Here is a 19,875-nt window from a genome sequence, read left to right on the forward strand (position 1 = left end):
AGTTGTGTGGTGGATTGAATATAGGATACATTATAATTATATTCGACAAAAGGGACAAACAGAGATGTATTTAGAGTTCTATTTTGTGAGTTTAACATACATGAAAACACAGACAGAGATTAATATCAACCTCCACATAAACAGATGAGACTCTGAAGTTTATTGGCATCCTTACACTCCAGAAAAATCACAGTAAGAGCTGAGTGATATGACACAATGCATACGGATGCATTAATCACTTAGGGTGCACTCACACTAGGCTATCCGAACTGTGCCCAGGCACATTTCCCAGTTTGTTTGACAAGTGTGAGTGAACCTAATCGGGCCCAGGCAGTTGGCCAGCCCTGGCCCAGTTGGAAGAGGTTTGCCACAGTGTGGTTCGGTTGGGCTTTGGAATGGCACTCTTGCAGTGCGAGTGCAAAGCCCACCTGAGCGCAAAGCTGAAGACATGACTTCACTTTTAAGGGACTATTTCATATGGATTTATTAATCTTTCTTACTGTACTTTTCAATGAACGCAAACTGTCATAGTTTATTTAGGATGCAAACCCCTCGCTTCTTGTCAGCTGCACCTTCAGCAAACCTGCATCATGAGGACTTTTAGGATAAGTTATTTGACTGCATTTCAAACCGCTAAAATGATATAACTAAAGCAGTCTCCACTGTGCTGATCGAGAGCGCTTCTCTTCCTTAAACTGAACAGTCGCATCATGTATGATATAAGCGTGCTCCGGCTTGAAAGGTAAAATGCAATGTGGGCTGTCGGGGAGAGGGGAGCGCAGACAAGCACACTTTGGCATGGTTCAAGGCAATTGTACCCAGTGTGAGTACGCCCTAATATTCAGTGGTCTATATGTGTTCGTTACCTCATTATAAACATGCAGTCAAATACAGAATAGGTCTTATTTTCAATATTAAAGTCCCACATACATAGTAAGTATAATAAAAGCTTAGATAAACTTAAAAATAAGAAAAATATATTGTTATCCTGCCAGGAAATGTTTTGGCCAATCAAATGGTGCCTGAATTAAAGTCATTGTTTTCTTCCAATTGGCCTGTTTTTGTACCAAGATTTTACACTAACATGATTTACATGAGAACAAGGAAACAGTAGTGTACTGAATTCTTTACCCATGCTTGGGTATATCCAGATTTTCATTCTGTGGCAGCTTTAAAGAATTTAAAGTCTCTTCTGTACAGTTGATTGGTGACAAACAAATGCAGTTAAATGAATCAGCATGTGATGAGCTCATAGAATTCAGTTATATGTCTTTTAAAATTTGAGACATGGGACAGATTTTCACATCAGAATCCAGTATCACAAGGTTTCTGATACAACCCAAATTCCAGAAAAGTTGTGACGTTTTTTAAAAAGCATTCAAATCAAGAATGTGTGATTGGCTGATTACCTTTAACTTTCATTTAATTGACAAAAGTAGAAAAAAAAGATTTTCAATGTTTTCATTGAGTAAATGAATTGTATTTTGAAAATGCAAACACAGTTTGATTTTGATGCCTGCAACAGACACCAAAAAAGCTGGGACAAAGTAAATAAATAATGTTAATAATAAATAATAATAAAAATAACAATGAAAATATCTATTGAATGATTATAAAGGGTCTTTGTTAAATTATTCACAAGTTTTTGTTGTTGTTGTTGTTGTAGCTTGTTTTTTAATAAATCGAATCAATGACAATAATAATGAAGTTTTAGGTTTACCCAGAAATGTTCATCATCTTTAGAATGTTTGCACATAAACATTGTGAAGTGATTTTTGTTCGACCCAGAAAACTGTATGAGGCAAGTCCCTGAGAAAGTCATTAAAATATTCCCTTAATTGTGTTGGTCATTACAACTGCACTGTTTACTGTCTGTAAGAATGCATTTGATCTAAATCTCATACTAATTTAAAGCACAACAAAAGTTTGCCATGTCACAGCTAGAAGATCCACAGGCATGATTTAGATTTTGATTGATAGCAGATATGGCTAACAGAAGTTTGTGAGTGATTATTTTTTTTCTCAGCAATGAAACAGATGCACAATGCAGCTCAGTTAAATGAGTTACACTTATGCAAGTGCTCATTTGAAGACGCCAGGAGCATAGTTTATATATAAATGCTAATATTTGAAAGTCAAATTAAAGTTGAAAGGGCTCTTAATAACTGTTAATTAACTCTTGTTTTCTTTCTCGCACACCCCTCGACAAAGTTGAACCGACTGAAAGATTCACAAGGCTTCTCTTTAACATTTCGGACCACAAAGCTAAATTTCAAAGCATCAGGCTCTGCCTTTGAAGTGGGGTATTCTCTGTAGATTAGATATTATTTTAAGATCCCTTTGTTTAAAAATTCATTTTTATTATCCCTGCATGAAATGCGGGGGCAATTCCCTACATAGCCGACCATCAGTGCAATTAACATCTTCGATCGAGACTGCATTCCTGATAATTAATACAGACTGTGGGGCTCCCTTGTGATGGCTCGCAGGGGTTTGATTCTTCAGCAGCAGCCATTCATTTGCAGAATGAGATTCATCCTAATGAAAATGGAATGTGAAACTTTAATGAACATGACTGCCATGTCATAATAATAAAGACTTTCAAACAACACCGGTCTTTCACGCCGGCTGACTGAACTCGTGTAGCTACGCTGTGCCAATTAAGCGTGATGATAAAAATTAACACTTGTTCGGCCCAAACGAGTCTGTAAACAACTGTTTTGGAGGAGATTGTCATTACCACCGTCTGCGTGCCGAGTGGAGTGATGACGGTGACCGTTTGATCCATCGTGAATTTCTCGCTTTAATTAATGTCGGATTATTATGTATACTAAACGCGTTTTCGCACTTGAGAATTGAAATGATCAGAGGAACACATTTGCTCATCTTACAGTCAGAATGAACTGCGCTTGACGGATGTGGCCATGGAAGTTTTTCGGACTTTGATATTTCATTTGCACTTCACTGCTAAGTCGCTTTCGTCTTTGGCCGAGTGTGCAACATGACAGTGCTTGTTTTATTGATCTCCGGCAATGTCTACTTTTTAGCACAACACAACACTTTTGGACCTTGTCGGCTTTTGTGCTTTTGGTTCGGACCGAAAAACAAGAGAAGTGTTTTAGAGGCAGCCATTTAAAGCTCTGTCTGTGTGTGTAAATGCAGGAAAAGCCCACCCAAGGGAGTCCTCTAAGTGTTTTTAGAACATCCTTGAACATGGAGCCGCGTTTGATGAAGAAACAGAAGATCCAGAGCATGAACAAATCAGCCGTTCCCCGAGGAAAACATCTCAGCTGTCTACAAAACACTGGTCCTGAGACAGTTTGAGCTGAATAGTATTAGAGTCTTTTACTCCTCCAACAGTTTTAGGATCAGTCAGATGCGCATATTGAGTCCACAGTCCCATGCTAGGGGTAAAGTCAGATCTTTCAACGATGGAGAGAGCAACAGACACAACTAATAATGTGTATTGTGTCTCCATAAGGACTTAATGATTTTTAAGGATGATCAATTTCAGCAAGCATCTGACAACTTGAGCTGAAAAAAATGTGCTATATACTGTATAACTGTCTCATCAGATAGGATATTTGCAACAGAGAACTTTTTACTATAGTTACTGATTACTGAGTTTATTTATTTCAGGTAAATTCATTATTAATACTGTAGCGCTTATACAAGATTCTGTATAAGTATAAAGTAGCTTAAAATATAAATTCTAGTAAACTGAAACCGCATCAGTCCAGTTTTCAGAGTTGAAGTTCAGTTCAGTGTGGTTTAATTTACACTGCTAAAAGTCCAAACACTGAAGAGCAAATCAATCGATGCGCAGCTCCACAAGCCCCAAACCAAGCAAGCCAGTGGCGACAGAGGAACAAACTTCACCAATTGATGAAAAAAATAGAGAAATCAGGTTCACTTGTGCACAACTATTTCTCCTCTCGCCAAACTTTCTGTCCAGAGCTGCAGTCAAGGTACCAGAAACATTCACTGTGGAGAAGCTGCAGGTCTGAGGTCCAACATAATCGCTTGGCAATTGGTACTTTTTGATTTAGTGGCTAATTCATATGAATTTGTACAATCTCATTCATACAATTTAATATGATTTGCTCATGCCCCAATGATGGTTGGGTTTAGTGGCGGGGTTAGCTGCAACACCTCGTTTTTAAAATCTTACATTTTCATACGAATGAACTCAATCACTGTAAAACCCAACAGTCAACTTTATCGCATGAAATGAGTGTAGTTAACTCAAAATTGACTAAAAAGTTAATTCTACTCATTTGAAAAGAGTTTTGAACTTAGTGTTGAAGGTGATAAGGTAATTAAATACCTCATTACTTCAGCTTAAATGGATTAAGTTCACAGTACTTATTTAAATTAGATTTTGAACTCAGACAGTTTGTAGCAATTGGTTTGCTTAAATGGTTTAAGTTGCCTTATTGGGTTATACAGTACTCTGTTGGTTTAAGTTCTTTTTATTTGGTTTAACTGTGCACAAATTGCTTTATTTACTCAAATGGATTAAGTTCACAGTACTCATTAGGATTAGTTTGTTGCAATCGGTTTCCTCAAATGTTTTGAGTTACCTTAACTTTTTGGTTTTTCCATTGTAAGAATTAGCCACTAGAGTGTGATTCTTACTGGTGGGCTTGACAAACCACCTGTAGAAACAACCTTCTCTCTATAAAAAACTAGACAAAACTCAAAAAATGTTCCACACAATTGAGCTCTACACATTTGAGTTAAATTGTGAAGAATTGAGAAGAATTGTGTTGTTTCAGCTTATTTTAAATAGGTAGTTTGAACGAGCAAAAAAAATTGTGTGAAAAAAACCCTCCCCATTCTAACTAGCACTTAATTCTCTGAACACAAATAGTTCCTGTGTATAATTGGCAATTCTTGTGTGTACTGCCTCTTCTTGTTAAATCACTGAATACCTCCTCAATTTTAAGTTGCTTTGGACAAAATCATTTGCTAAATGTAAATGTAGACTTGTCTCATATCATCACTTTGTGACCTTGACCAGTACAGCTCACACTAACCCTACTCTAGCCATCTACTAACCCTAACCCTACATCTAACCAGTCACCAGGAGTCTTTTGATAAATGCTCTCTATGAATGCTGCTTTTAAACATAATTTTATCATGTTGAGATATGTTCAGCGATGGCTCTTACACATCAAATATTCCATCGGAACAGAATTATAATAAAACATGAATAACATTTTCCTGATGTAGCATATAAGATCTAGAAACACAACCTAAAAAAGATTATATCCTTTACTTCATGGAAACTACTGTTGCTTTTTAAATACAGAAATCTTGAAGTATAAATCTCACTCAACCAGAAACAGATCCTTATGCTGAATTAATAAAAGATGGCAGAAAGTTCTGTCAGAGTTAATTCCACTCCGCTCAATTATACAAAGGCCCACGTATTGGAAAGTTTGAGCTGAGGACGATTCTAATAAATCCGAGCTTTAACACAGGGCATTTAATATCAGCGCTTCTTAATGGGGTCTCGGTGTTGAATTATCTATGGCGCTTCTGTGATTCTAGAAGGACCATCAAACCCCCTGAACTTGAGAGCTCTGTCTTGTAATTGAATAATACATTACATGTGGCAATTATTTTCGTTAGAGCTAGACTGAGAAATCAATAACCAGGGGATCAGATCAGTGGCTGCTGTGCTCTTGTCTTTCCCCCCTCGTGGCCAATTACATCATCACAGCCCTAAACACCTTCGCTCTGTGCTCGCGCCCACAAGCCCATCCAGATGAATGCCAGATGAACTGTACTGTACTGCAGTGTAGTCAGTCGAACAGGTGAAAACACTAGACACCTTTTACATGCCTAAGGATGCCTTGTGTAGATTATGGCAGTAACGTCGATTAAACTGTAAACAGTGAAGTGTTAAAACAAAATGGGTACAATAAGGCAACATTATTAATAACCATTAAACATTAAAAGGCAACATCAAAATAAACTAATTCCTTGCAGATAACGCTATAAAAAATTTCACAGTAATATTATGAACCTGTTGAATATCACTGTACTGTCTTGAATACAAAGACAAAATAATCTTAAAGGGATAGCTCACCCAAACATGAAAGTTTACTCACTATTTACTCTCAAGTAATCCCATACTTTTTTTTTTTCTGTTGAACACAATAGAAGATATGAAAAACAAATACCATGGAAGGCAGTGTTAAAATAAAGAAACTCAAACAGGTTTGGAACAAGTAATGACGTTTCAGATCATTTTTTAGGTTTCGATAATAAGTTTAGTATGAACTCTTAAAAGAGCTAGTTTATTAGAGCTAGTTTCAGAGGCTGTTTATATGGCAATGTTTTTAGGTAAAAACAGGAAACTTTAGCTGGTTCGTTTTTCGGGATTTCGTTGTTTGAAATTCGCTTTTAAAATGCTGCCATTGTCATGTCTGTGTAAACACCTGAAAACTAAAGTTTTTGAAAACAATGTCATGCACATTCATACCACGTGTTAAAGGGGAGGGGGATATTTTTTAAGCAAGCACAAATACATGGTATTTGCTAGTTTTGCTGCTTGTATGTGCAGTAGGTAATTGTCTTCAGAAACATTTTTTGATGTGCTAGTTGATAGTCTGTTCGCATTTCAATAGTAATGATTCAAGTAAATGATCTAAATGTGTTTATATGTATTTTTATATTGTGGGTAAGGCATAAAGCAAAAATATATATTATAATATAATAAATAATATTTGTCCAATTAAAAATTGTCAGGCCGATAATTCCCATAATTCTGATAAGTAGCCCAAACTGTCTGTCATCAAATGTAGATTTGTACAACTGCACACTCATTCATGCAGATCCACCGTTTGCGTGTGCACCTGCACATAAGAGAACGAGTAACAGCGGTAAAAACAAGTGCTGAATCAAAACTTTTCAAAATCCTGAATCAATATTGGAGTTACTTTTGCACGCTGGAGGAAGGATGACACCATGGCTGAAGTATTTCTTTTAGGAAGGTAATGTTATGTTTTAAAACTCTTTCAGTCATGCAAAGCTGAGGTAGGTTTAGTTGTTTTAATAATGAGTTATACTGTTTGCTCAGAAGTGTTGTTCAGCCACTGAAGTCTCCTGGCGAAAGATTGATGTAACTATTTTCAGTTTCATAAGGGACCTTTTACAGCATCGATAATGTCGATTTTTATTTGGTTGAACAACAAAACATTAATAAATAGCGCTGTTTCACCTAGTTTGCTTTACTGAGATGAAGTTGGTTTTATATTCACATTGGTTCATTTTCAAACAATAATACCTATGACGCTCCCTATATTATTTATCATGCTACTATCAATATTTGGTCTGAAATAGCAAGGACGTATGGCTTTGTAATAAGTTTAATTCCTGTACATCGCTGGCCAAACACCATAGTTGCTTTAGGACAAAGCACGTGAGAGAGTTTAACCAGCGATTCTTGCATGCATGAAATATAGCACATTATGACAAGTTTTGCTTGCTACACCACTGACACCGTGCTAGACATAATACAGGTTTCATTGGGAATAGTAGTATTATAAAGTATTATAATGTTTTCTAACTGGGGAATGACATGTTCTAGTGGGTTGTCTGCTGTCATCTTTACCCAAGTGGTACTCACTTCAAAGCAACATGGGCAGAGCTGAGCTCCAGCTCCTCCTTACTGCATTCCTTCTACATCTATTAACATAGATGAAATGGACAAACTTTTCTACTTTTGGCTACATTGTTGTCGTGTAAACATACTGTGGAATAAAAATGTCAACACTTTATTCATAATTATTTTTATTTTAATAAAAAAGCACAAGGCCAAACATATTTCTCCCTGTGTTCTCACTCTCTATATGGATTTTTTTATATATAAATATATTTCAGCACTTTGTAACATTTATTTATAAACTAATTTCAAGGTGATCGTGTACTTATGACTGACCATGGCTTGTTCTGCATTAGCTATTACAGTACATGATATACCAATCAGAGGAATCCAAACACACACAAATAACCGGATTTCCTTACCTTAGTCTTTTTCATCTTCAAGAATCCCCCCATCCATCCTGACTCCTTACATTCTTTCTTAGCTAAATACAGGGGAGCTCTTGTGGCCTACAAGAGCTTAGACTCCCCCAAAGACCACAGAATACACAAGACATCCCACTCGTATAATTTTAAATTGGTAAAAGTGTAACGGTCAATATGAAGCTCTGTGTAACGGTGAATATAAAGTAAATGAAGCCCCTCCTACTAGTACTGGAGTCAATCATCGATCACTATTGACTGACTTTTCACTGGGGGAGAAGCTCAGACCAGCCGTATGCTTTTACGCAGCACTATGTGAGGTGTTAAATTTCTGGTGTACTGTAAGCCCCTAAGTGAGTTGACTTTTACTCATGGCAGTTTTAAGAAATATTTAATTTGTGATATATATGACCTGGCAGTGGTAATAGAAAATTGTATCTAGTATACAGTTTTTCCACTCTTAGTGTAAAATTATTTACTCCGCTTAAGTGTATATTCATTCATTCATTCGTTTTCTTTTCGGCTTAGTCCTTTGATTAATCTGGGGTCGCCACAGCGGAATGAACTGCCAACTTATCCAGCATATGTTTTATGCAGCGGATGCCCTTCCAGCTGCAACCTATCTCTGAGAAACATCCATACACAAACATACAATACGGACAATTTAGCTTACCCAGTTCACCTGCACGAATGTCTTTGCACTGCGGGGTAAACCGGAGCACCCAGCCGAGGCTCGAACTAGTGACCTTCTTGCTGTGAGGTGATAGCACTAACCACTGCGCCACAACGTTGCCTGCTTAAGTGTATACATTCAACACTTTTCAAAGTGTGGCTTATACACTGGTCTGGTAGGACTTTTTATATACACCAGACAATTGTACACTGGAAATGTACACTGGACAATTTGCCCTGCAAGTGTTAAAATATTTAATGTGGTGTGCATTTTTACGCTCCCAAGTGTAAAATATTTTACAGTGCAGAGGTGTATGTATACAACACTTTTGAAAGTGTAACCTGGTCACTCAGCTGGTGGGACACACCAGAAAATGTGATCAATTCAACACCTGTCGTGTAAAATGTGCACTTGCACATTTGCTGTAATCTCAGCAAATACTTGCTTTACAGACATAAGAAATATACCCAAATAAAACTGTACTTTTAAATGAATCAACTACACTTGAAAACAAAAGTCTTTTTGTTTTGTAATCTGTATAAAAGTAACGCAAGGTACAATCCATCCTGTCAAATGCATATCACATGACAGCAATAACTCAAACGTTTCTTATTTGTCAAAGAGATTTACTATTAAGATCAAGTTGTGAAATACTTCTGAAGACCAGTGCTATCTGATGAAGCACTATTCAGAGGATGATAATGTGTAGCAGTCATACATGAGGTTGGTGTCGTGATCTCGTTCCTTTCCAGTGCGCATGCACATTAGCTCGGGCAACCTGAAAAAATGCCAATTTTGTTTGATCCGAATGTTTAGAAACGAAACTTATGAGACAGTTTGTTTAATTTTACTGGTGATTCCAAATATGTAAAATCGTAAACTTGTAAACAGTTTTGGAGAATTTATTGTTTCCCCATTCTGACAGAATGGCCGAGCATACTGCCTGGGAGGTATTTCAAAGATGGCCGCTGAGTGAAATGACTTGCCTCAAAGGGACTTTGACTTCCCTCTCCTGATGAAAAGGGAGGGAGCACTGGACTCGAGGATCTTCTGAGCTTAGTGCTCTCTCCGAGGTCAGCATGCCAAACATGCTTTATTTATCAATTATCACCAAAGTGTGAACTCTTGAATGAAAGGAAGTTCCTCAAACCAGAAGTGCACTCCATGATTTGAAATGCAGCAGTCACCTGCTGAAAAAGATGGCTATAAGTGACAAGAAAATGGTTTCTTTATTTTATGGCATGTAAACTTAGTAGGTAACCTAACCGATATAGACGTCAGCTAAATTCTTGGTGAACTGGGAGGTTGTGTATCCCTTCTGTGATAATAGATGCTAGTTGCAAGGTCCAACCTGGAGTGATAAATTATACAAGTGTGTTTAGCTCCAGGCAGAATTTCCCACAACATACAGCTCGTTGATTAAGTGGGATTAAGAAGTTCTTGTGTAATGAACTACCGCCTTTATGTACATGGACATATATAAACAAAACATCAGTCAAGCATCACTCAGCACTGTGGAATGATTCGGTCCAGGCGGACAAACAAATGCCATTTACGGTTGTCTGGAATATCATGGCATTTAAAAAGGTGGATATCAGGTCTCATTAAGCATAGATGCAGCTTGTGGCGGAAGAGAACACTGGCTACATCAAAGAATCTCTTACATGAATACTAATAAAGGTTTGGGCTACTCAGACTCCACACAGCCATCAGCAACGCTTTCTGCATCTTAGCCTCTTTGTGCTTTACTGTGATGTTTAAACAGTAGGAATGTGTAGGGTTAATCTGCAGAGCTTGGTGTTTCTTTTGAACACATTATTATGACCATGTTTGTTTGGTTGTACTCTTAGTTAGGCTTGGCTTATTTAAAGTCCGATGTGACTATTTTGATTAATTTAAATAAGTGTGAATGCTGCAGCCCTGGTGCACACCAAGCAAGTGGACACTTCATCTTAAATACTATTCGAAAATAGAATTAGTGTTTCCCAAATTGTAGTATGTTGAAAACAGTATGTCAAAGGTTTCTGGATGGTGTACTACAGAGGTTTTTAATCTCCTGGAGGTCCAGTGCCCTGCAGATTTTAGATCCAACCCCAATCAGACTCACCTGGGCTAGCTACTCAAGCTCTAGGCTTTCTAGAAACTTTCTTGAATGTGTGTTAGGCAAGTTGGAGCTTCAATCTGCAGGACACCGAACCTCCAGGACCAGGTTTGAGAACCCCTGGTGTACAATTTCCAGTAGAAATTCAAAGTGTAGAACCATCAGTGCTCAGTACGCTATTAGCCCCTTTCACATACAGACAGGCCATTTTTTAAAATAGCAGTAAATTTGTTCTGTCAGTTCTCCAGAAAGAGTTTTAACATTACTGGTAATTTGCCCAAATGCTGCACTGTGTGAAGAGCACGTTCTAAAATGAACTGACGTGAGACGTCTACTCCAGCCAATCAGAACATTCAGGCGCATTCACATCCGCACCGTTTAAATCTTATTAAAGAAAATTAAAGCCTTTGAATATACTTATTTAGCTGCTAGATGTTAGTCAGATAATGTTTATTTTTCTTCTGAATGCCAACTGTATTAAAAATATATTAATAAAACGCTTAAGATAAATCGCTGTTTGTTTACCTTCATGCTCTGCTTCAGTTGCTTGACGCGTGTGCACGTGAAGGAGTGCTCCGGTGATTCCTGCTTCCAGAATTTTGGAATGGATGTGTGAATGGTCTTTTCTGGAAAAATTCCGGAACGTTCTTGCCTGTGTGAACAGCACTTTTTTGGATTTTCCGGTAAAGTCGTTCTAGTATTTTCCGGATATTTACCGATATCACTGTGTGAAAAGGGCTAATATTACCAACAAAACATTGTAGGTTTTGGCTTGAATTCAAGTAGAACTACAAATAATAATAAAAAATCAAACTTTAAACATGGCAGACCCTCGATACCAACCAACAAGTAGAGAGGCTTTTGGTAAAGTTGTTTGAATGACAATTAATTAAAATCTAGCCAACTGGAAAATATTTTAATCAAGTTTTCCGTGTTATATTTTATCTGCAACAACAACGTGAACTTGTATAAAGATGCGTTTAAACATTAACTTCTGAGGAGATTTCTCTTCATGAAAGACTGCTTGAATTTCCAATAAGATAGGTAATTCAATATAAAAGAAATGTGAAGGATGTGTCGAGACAATTGACAGACACAATTAAACAACATAACTGTTTGCTAATGAGGAAGTTGTGCTTGCATTTTTGTTACACATTCAAAAGTATGTATTTTTTCTTCACAGAAAAGTATGTATTTTTATGACAGAATAAATATGTAAATTGGGACACAGCGTGAGATGCTGAAAAGCTGGCCTGTTTCAAGATGTTAACAAACTCATCACAGGGCCTGATTTCACAGGGTTTGACAAGTAAAAACACAATAGCTTATTTGCTTACTAGTTGTTATGTTGCCCATTGTGGTTCAGTACAGGCATCAAAAATGCAGTCTTCTTCTAGCAGATCTTCCATTATGAGCTATAGAAGAATCTTTTGTATGTTATTGTTTTGGCTCATTTACACATTTTACAAGCTTTTCGTGACTTCCCATCTAATTATAGTTCAGAAAGTAAAATTGACCATGTGAATGCTAGCTGAGCTAAAAATAAATGCTTAATAAATGGAACATGTTGAAAAGTTTAAACAGAAACAAAGTTCCAGCTTGAATAGCAATTACAGTTGGAGGTAAAATTGATAGCCCTTCTGTAAAATGTTTTAGTTTCTCAATATTTAGGATTTCAAATATCTACAGAACAATGAATATAGATTTTGTTTCATTTAATTATTTATTTTAACAGTCAGGCTGTAATGAATGCTGGAGATTATTAATTTGACACCACATTTTATTTTTCTGATTTAAATACATGACCATGACTGTAACCATGTCGTACAAATTCTTTCTTTCCTGTGTTAGGATTCTAAAATAGAAATCATCAAGAGTAAAAACATTCATATAATTGTTATTGGCTGCAAGTCAATCTCTCATCTCTCAATCAACACAAACCTTTACCAAGATTTTGGTACTTTATTTATTTCCTTAAGGTATTATTTAGACATTCTTTAAGTAACTTCAAATTATCCTGTCAATTACCAGTCATATTATGCATTTAAACAATTCATTTTCTTTTTGTCTTGTTTTTATTTTGCGAATAAGTGACAGCATTGTCAAAATAATCGTAATTCACATGGATCTTTAAACACAACTAGATGTACTATTTCATTAATGCAGTATTCACATTGTTATTGATTTCCAAGCCTCCCCCACTAGACTGTATTCTTCTGTGACCAGATCACGAAGCCACAAAAAATCTGACTCATGATATTGATTCCATTACAAATCATTTCACACAAATTCCCTCATTAACTTACAAAAGAACACCAGACTATTTTATTAAAAATGCCTTACATTTTAAAATTTAGTCTTTGTAGTATCAGAATACACATGGTGTTGATATACAAGTGGTAAGTCAAGACATATTACAGTTTCACGCTGGTATTAGCATGCATTCAGATGTGTCCCTTGTGATCATGCGTGTTGGAATTTCAAAGAGACCTGCCCCTCTTATTGCATCATGCTCTACATCGGTTTCACAGGAGCATCAAGTGTAAAGCAAAAGTATAAACCCATGCTACATGGCTTATGAGCAAATGGAAAAACAAGCAAATAAAAAAGATGTGGAATCGGTGTGTTTTGGTACAGCTAAAAATGAATACCCTTTTAGGTCAGTAGACAGAAAGTAAATTGGTCTTTTGAAGATATTTAAAGATATTCAGCCACATTTGCGCAGTAAAACCAATCGAATTGAATGCATTTTCGTCAACCTTAAAGTGGTAAAATGAACCAGAAGTTGCTGACACTTTTATTGCAGTAAGTTGATGTGCTTCCAACTTAAAGTAAATATTGAGAAGGGCCGGGCCATTCTTTTGCACATTATTCTCTCATAGCAAACTAACGGTAAGAGAGGCATGGTTAAGGACGTTGATTTACACTTGCTATTGAAGCTTTCAAGTTTATTTGCTTCACCAATTAAGGAAGCAAATTGTCAGTATTTAAATGAAGATTACCTAAACAAACTTTTTTTAGTTTATAAACTTGCACGAAGAGCAACAAGGTGGCTCAGTGATTAGCACTGTTGCCTCACAGCAAGAAGGTCACTGGTTTGAGTCCCAGCTGGGCCAGTTGGCATTTCTGTGTGGAGTTTGCATGTTCTCTTGTGTTTGTGTGGGTTTCATCCGGGTGCACCGATTTCCCTCACAGTCCAAAGACATGCGCTATAGGTGAATTGCGTAAACTAAATTGGTCGTAGTGTGTATGTGTGTATTTGTGAGTGTATGGGTGTTTCCCAGATGTGGGTTGCAGCTGGAAGGGCATTCACTGTGTAAAACATAAACTGCATAAGTTGGTGGTTCATTCCGCTGTGACAACCCCTGATGAATAAAGGGACTACGCTGAAGGAAAATTAATGAATGAATGAAACTTGCATGCAGATTCAATTTAAGAATAACAATGTGAGCTATCAAAACGCACATTGTTAAAGTTTTTAGGAGTTTTATGCAGACTTTAAAAATTAGACAAGCTCAAAATATTTCAGATGTTTTTCATGCAATTCGGTTGTATGTAAATCAATGAAAACCTCTTAAAGTCTGCATGAACCGGAAGTTGCTGAGACTTTTATTTCAGTATGTTGATGTACAGTACTTCCAACTGGAACGGAATACATCAAATCATTGAGTATTTTCCCATATATTTCCCATATTTTAATCATCGCTCTTCCTATGCAACCTCTGAATCAGTGAATGCATGTATAAGCGCTGACTGACGGACGTGGTCCCATATTAGCTTCTGTAAACACCATTTAAAGTGACACACCTTTGTTATCAAACAAGTGAAGAGCAGCAAATGAATCTTGTTTTGTTTTGTTTGGTAACAGAGCTTTCACTTTAAAAATGCACAGATCTTTAATGAAAGCATTCGATAACTTTCATATCTGTTTGTGCTAATTTAAGAAAAAATTAGTTGTGTTTTAAAATAAAACATGCAGGACGGACGTGTTTACATAATATTAAGTGTATTTATCTGTTTGAACACACCCGAATCCCAAAGTGTCCTGCACTTTCGCTCCTCTTTAAATGGTGTTCAAGATGAAAAAATATGGGAGAAATATAGGAAAATACTTAATGTGGGATGATAGCGGGATAAAATGGTAAAATACAGGAGAATCCCGGCTAAAAAACGTGGGGGTTGACATGTACAGTATGTGGTGAACAGGACGTGTTTGAGGAGCAAAGGTTTTGCGAGGGAACGCAAAACATCTTCGCGTTTCCTCACAAAACATATTTGGGAGAAAATGCAAAACATCTTTGCAAGGGAACGCAAAAACTTACAAAGATACACTCTGTTTTTTTTTTTCTCACACCCATTTTTTTCCCACCATCATGTCCCTTCTGCGTCTTGGTAGATACTAAGTAGGAGGTGATTTTTTTTGTCTCTTCATTTCCTCATAGCAAACTAATGGTAAGAGGAAATTTGTTAAAATATGTAGCTGAAGCCATAAAAATGTCAACATCACCATCCAAATGCAGAAGGAAATGCTCAGACTTGAATTAAAGGTTTCCAAAACAAACCTTTTAAACTTGCATGGATTAAATGTTCTCCTAAAGCAAAACAATGTGTGCTAGATCTCAAATCTTTAGCTTTTTTAATTGAAAAGAAATATGCTCTTCAGATGTTCTCCTTTTATCCAATCCATGGAAGACAAAAAAACTGTCTTTTTTTTATCTAGTATTTAGTGCGCTTTACAAAGAGCTGCAGAGGAACAGGAGAACAGAGACTTCATCCATGCTGCAGGACACAGAATCTGCCCTGGACCACGGTGTCAAACAGATGAGAGAAAAGGGCCTCATGAAATAAAGATCATTTTCTCAATCTCACCGTAGCATGGCGCTGAAGTACAGAGAAAGCCGAAAGAGAGAAAGAAAGTGGCACTGGGGTGAGTTTTACAGAAGGTTAAAAAATCCACAGGCTACTCCAATGAAGACATGCTCGACTAAAGGAGCTTGCATCAAAAGAAACCTGTATTTTTTCTTCTTTCTTTCTTTTATTCTGTGTGGTGCTTTTGCATATTTTATGAACAAAAGCAGAACAGGCCTGCTCCTCTCTCTGTTGCCGTATAAGCCGCTGTACATCTTTTCCTGAAATAGTAAAGGTATTTTTTCAACCCTATATGTTTGCAGAATCCAAATTGTTTAAGCAGCGGTGCGGAACTGTACTGACATTTTCTACCCGGCTCGAAGGGCAGAAGAAGAAAGAGTGGAGTCAGATCTGGTATCTCCACATAAAAGAGTCAAAATGACCTATAGTTGCAGGGCCTTTAAAGACACAGATGACAATCAAAAGGATAAATGTGCCTGGCTGTGGCACGGGAGCAATACAGGCCTGCAGTTCTGTGAAGTCTTTGACCTGATAGTTCAAAGCCGGAGACGGACCTTTGGACCTCCCTCTGAGAGCCCCAGACAAAGGCTTTGTTCATACTTAAGCAAAAACACCGCCATTGTTCCCTTTGAGCCGAGCAGCACCTGTAGAAAGCCACACGGACTGAAGAGCAAGAGCACAAAGCGGCATTTCATCCGGTGGGATGTGAAATTACATTTCAGAGCTTCCTGACAGATGCATATTTCCCTGTTTTCTGTAAACGGCTCAGCGAGAGCCTGGCGGTTGAGCGGTTGTTGCTCTCAAAGAGTGAGTGATGTGTTGTTTTTGTAAATGATGAGATGTATTTTCTGCACTCTCTCTCTCTCTCTGCTCTTCATATATACGTTCAGCATAATATATTCCCTGGAAGGTTAGCTTGACGGCATGAGATTAGAAAACATAAAAACATCAATTATCTTGAAAATCAAGATAGTTGTACACAAAGTTAGTCATCAGTCTAGTTTGACATCAGTGGAGCTGGGCATTAATTCTGGGAAGTGTCAAAGGAAATGTGAATGTCAGTTCATCAAAATACTTGTCGGAATAAAAGCCATTAATAGTCAGTCATCAAGTCCTGAGAAATGTACTCGTTCACTGTAAAACCCAACAGTCAACTTTATCAAATGAAATGAGTGTAGTTAACTCAAAATTGACTGAAAGTTAATTCTACTCATTTGAAAAGAGTTTTGAACTCAGTGTTGAAGGTAAAGAGTTAATTAAATACCTCATTACTTCAACTTATATAAAGGAAGTTCACAGTACTCACATAGATTCGTTTTTTTAACTTAAATGGTTTTTTGCAATTGGTTTCCTCAAATGGTTTGAGTTGCCTTAACTTATTGGGTTTCACTGTGCTCAAATTGCTTCTTTTACTCAAATGGATTGAGTTCACAGTACTCATTAGGATTAGTTTTTGAACTTAAATGGTTTGAGTTACCTTAACTTTTTTGGTTTTACAGTTATATTTTTTATCTAAAATTTGAAAATATTCAATTTTAATCTATTTTTATTTTATAAACAGTTGAAGTCAGAATTATAAGCCCCCCTGTATATTTTTAATATTAGTTGTAGTTTTATTAAAACTATTAATAAAATAATAGTTTTAATGACTAATTCCTAATAACTGATTTCTTTTATCTTAGTTTATGAGTTAGCTGATGATTAATAATATAGCGAGTTTGGCATGCTGTCCCAGGAGAAATCCTTGAGCTCATTAGATCCATGAGCCTGAGGCTCCCTTCCATTTGCAGGGTAAGAAGGGAGTTTGGGGAGAAGGGAAAGAAGGGAGGTCTCGAGAACTCCCCTTATTGCTGTATAGAGATAAACTGTTGGTTAGGAGCTTAACTATAGTGTCAATTTTAATTGGTTGATTATCCTATGGCGCATGTTTTTTGGACTGTGGGAAGAAACCGGAGAACTGGGTAAAACTCACATGAGCACAAGGAGAACATGTAAACTCTGCACAGAAACGTGGACTGGCCTATTAAAGACTTGAACCAGTGATGCTTTTGTTGTGAGGCAACAGTGGGCTGCCGTGCTGCCCTATTAAAGAAAAAAGAGGAGTAGGTGTGGAAGGAGGGATTCCTCAAAGCGAAGATAACTGAAGTAAAAATCTCTGGTTATTTAAAGTGAGTTTGGTGAACCATGTGATAGCTGATGCGGGACCAGTCTTCATCAATCATAGACACATGCTCCTCTCGAAATCAGTTTATAAATAAACTTCACTTGTAATGACAGTATATAATATAAATTATGTTTTAATAGGTTAGTTTGGCAAATCATCGGAAAACGGTTTGTTCTGTAGACCAGTGGTTCCCAAAGTGGGGGTCAAATAATTTTATGAAACTATTAGAACTACCATATTCTAACCATAACTCAGGTGTCACTTTGGCACAGTGGGTAGCAATATTGCCTCACAGCAAGAAGGTCGCTGGTTTGAGCCCTGGCTGGGTCAGTTGGCATTTCTGTGTGGAGTTTGCATGTTCTTCCCGTGTTCGTGTGGGTTTCCTCCGGGTGCTCTGGTTTCCCCCACACTCCATTGACATGCGGTACAGGTTAATTGAATAAGCTAAAATGGCCGTGTGTGTGAATGAGTGTGTATGGGTTTCCCAGTGTTGGGTTGTGGCAGGAAGGGCATCCGCTGCATAAAACATTTGCTTAGATAAGTTGGGGGTTCTTTCTGCTGTGGTGACCACTGATTAATAAAGGGACTAAGCCAAAAAGAAAATAAATATATAAATGAATAACCAAACCCCACAGATGAAAAGAATTGTAGTTTTTATTAGTTAAAAAAAACAACAACATGCAAATGAAATGCCATTCAATTTTTTTTCAAATACATTAAAATAAATACAGGCAACAACTGAACATTGAGAATGATCTCTGATTGGCGGTTTCCAAAATTAAACCAAGAATAGACTTTTGCTGAAAACATTGTTTAATTAAATAAATTAACAAATTACTATAAAAATGATATGGTTGTTAGATTGTTGCAGTTTTTGGTGTTGTCAATATCCTTGTTTTTATAGGCCTATTGTTTTGTCTGTAATGTGTGTATATTTATTACCACCTCTGAGGAATTTGGGGGATGCAAGTCACTGGCATTGCTTTTTTAGGGGTCGTGGGCTGAAAAGTTTTTAAAACCCCTGCTGTAGATAATCAAAAAAAAAAAAAAAAAAAAAAAAAGCTTAAGCGAGCTATAATATTGACATTAAAATGTTTTTTTAAACATTTTTTAAAAAATGCCTCTATTCTAGCCACAATAAATAAAGACTTTCACCAAAAGAAGAAAAACTGAAAATTCCTTGCTCTGTAAAACATAATTTGGGAAATATATATAAAAAAAGAAAAAACATCACGGAAGAGCTAATAATTGATTCAACCGTATATACGCAAATAGGGGTTTGAGTTGAATGTTAATTATTTGCTTGTTTTTAAGTCTGATAACATTTGATTCAAATACAAGTATTTTTATTTATTTATTTACTTTTTTTACAGAAGATAGATCAAAATAGCAAATGTTTAAGTTTGTTGTGATTGAAAATCACATTAAAAAATACCTTATTTCCAGTAGTATTATATTGGGGCGTCACGTTGGCGCAGTGGGTAGCGATGTTGTCTCAACCAGAAGGTTGCTGGTAAACCGGCCACAGCTGGGTTAGTTGACATTTCTGTGTGGAGTTTCCATGTTCTCCCTGTGTTTTCTCCGGGTTCTCTGGTTTCCCCCACAATCCAAAGACATGCGGTACAGGTGAATTGAATAAGCCAAATTGGCTGTAGTGTATGTGTGGGTGTGAATACAAGAGTATATTGGTGTTTCCCATTGCTAGGTTGTGGCTGGAATGGCATCCTCTGCGTAAAACACATGCTGGATAAGTTGGCAGTTCATTCCGCTGTGGCGACCCCTCATTAATAAAGGGACTAAGCTAAAAAATTAATGAATGAATATTATGTTGTCAAAAATGTAAATGTTTTATTTTATGCAAAACAATTATTTAAATTAAAACATTTCTATTTTAAATGTGGAAGAAATGTCATCATAAGTTCACAAAATAAACTTAATATTTAACTCGAGAGAATTCAAACATTGATAAAAAATGTTTTTACATTCAAAAACAATTGTAAGAAATTGTATAAATGTAATATTTAGATTACA

The 19,875-nt window shown here is 36.7% G+C and overlaps 1 protein-coding gene across 17 annotated transcripts in view; it reads left to right on the top strand.

Moving 5' to 3' along the window:
- cyp2r1 (cytochrome P450, family 2, subfamily R, polypeptide 1) overlaps positions 1-19,875 on the top strand; it is a 243,958-nt gene that overhangs the window by 190,408 nt on the left and 33,675 nt on the right. For 4 of the 17 annotated variants that reach the window (XM_073906831.1, XM_073906841.1, XM_073906832.1 and 1 more), the window contains exon 4: positions 15,532-15,738. The exons of 11 other annotated variants lie outside the window; for them this stretch is intronic. The gene's annotated coding sequence lies outside the window, so the exon portion shown is untranslated. Of the gene's footprint in view, positions 1-15,531; positions 15,739-15,982; positions 16,488-19,875 lie in introns of all 17 variants that reach the window. 2 more of the 17 variants (XM_073906839.1, XM_073906840.1) reach the window with 1 other exon arrangement.

Source organism: Danio rerio, chromosome 7 (genome assembly GCF_049306965.1).
Source record: "Danio rerio strain Tuebingen ecotype United States chromosome 7, GRCz12tu, whole genome shotgun sequence".
Classification (NCBI taxonomy): domain Eukaryota; kingdom Metazoa; phylum Chordata; class Actinopteri; order Cypriniformes; family Danionidae; genus Danio; species Danio rerio.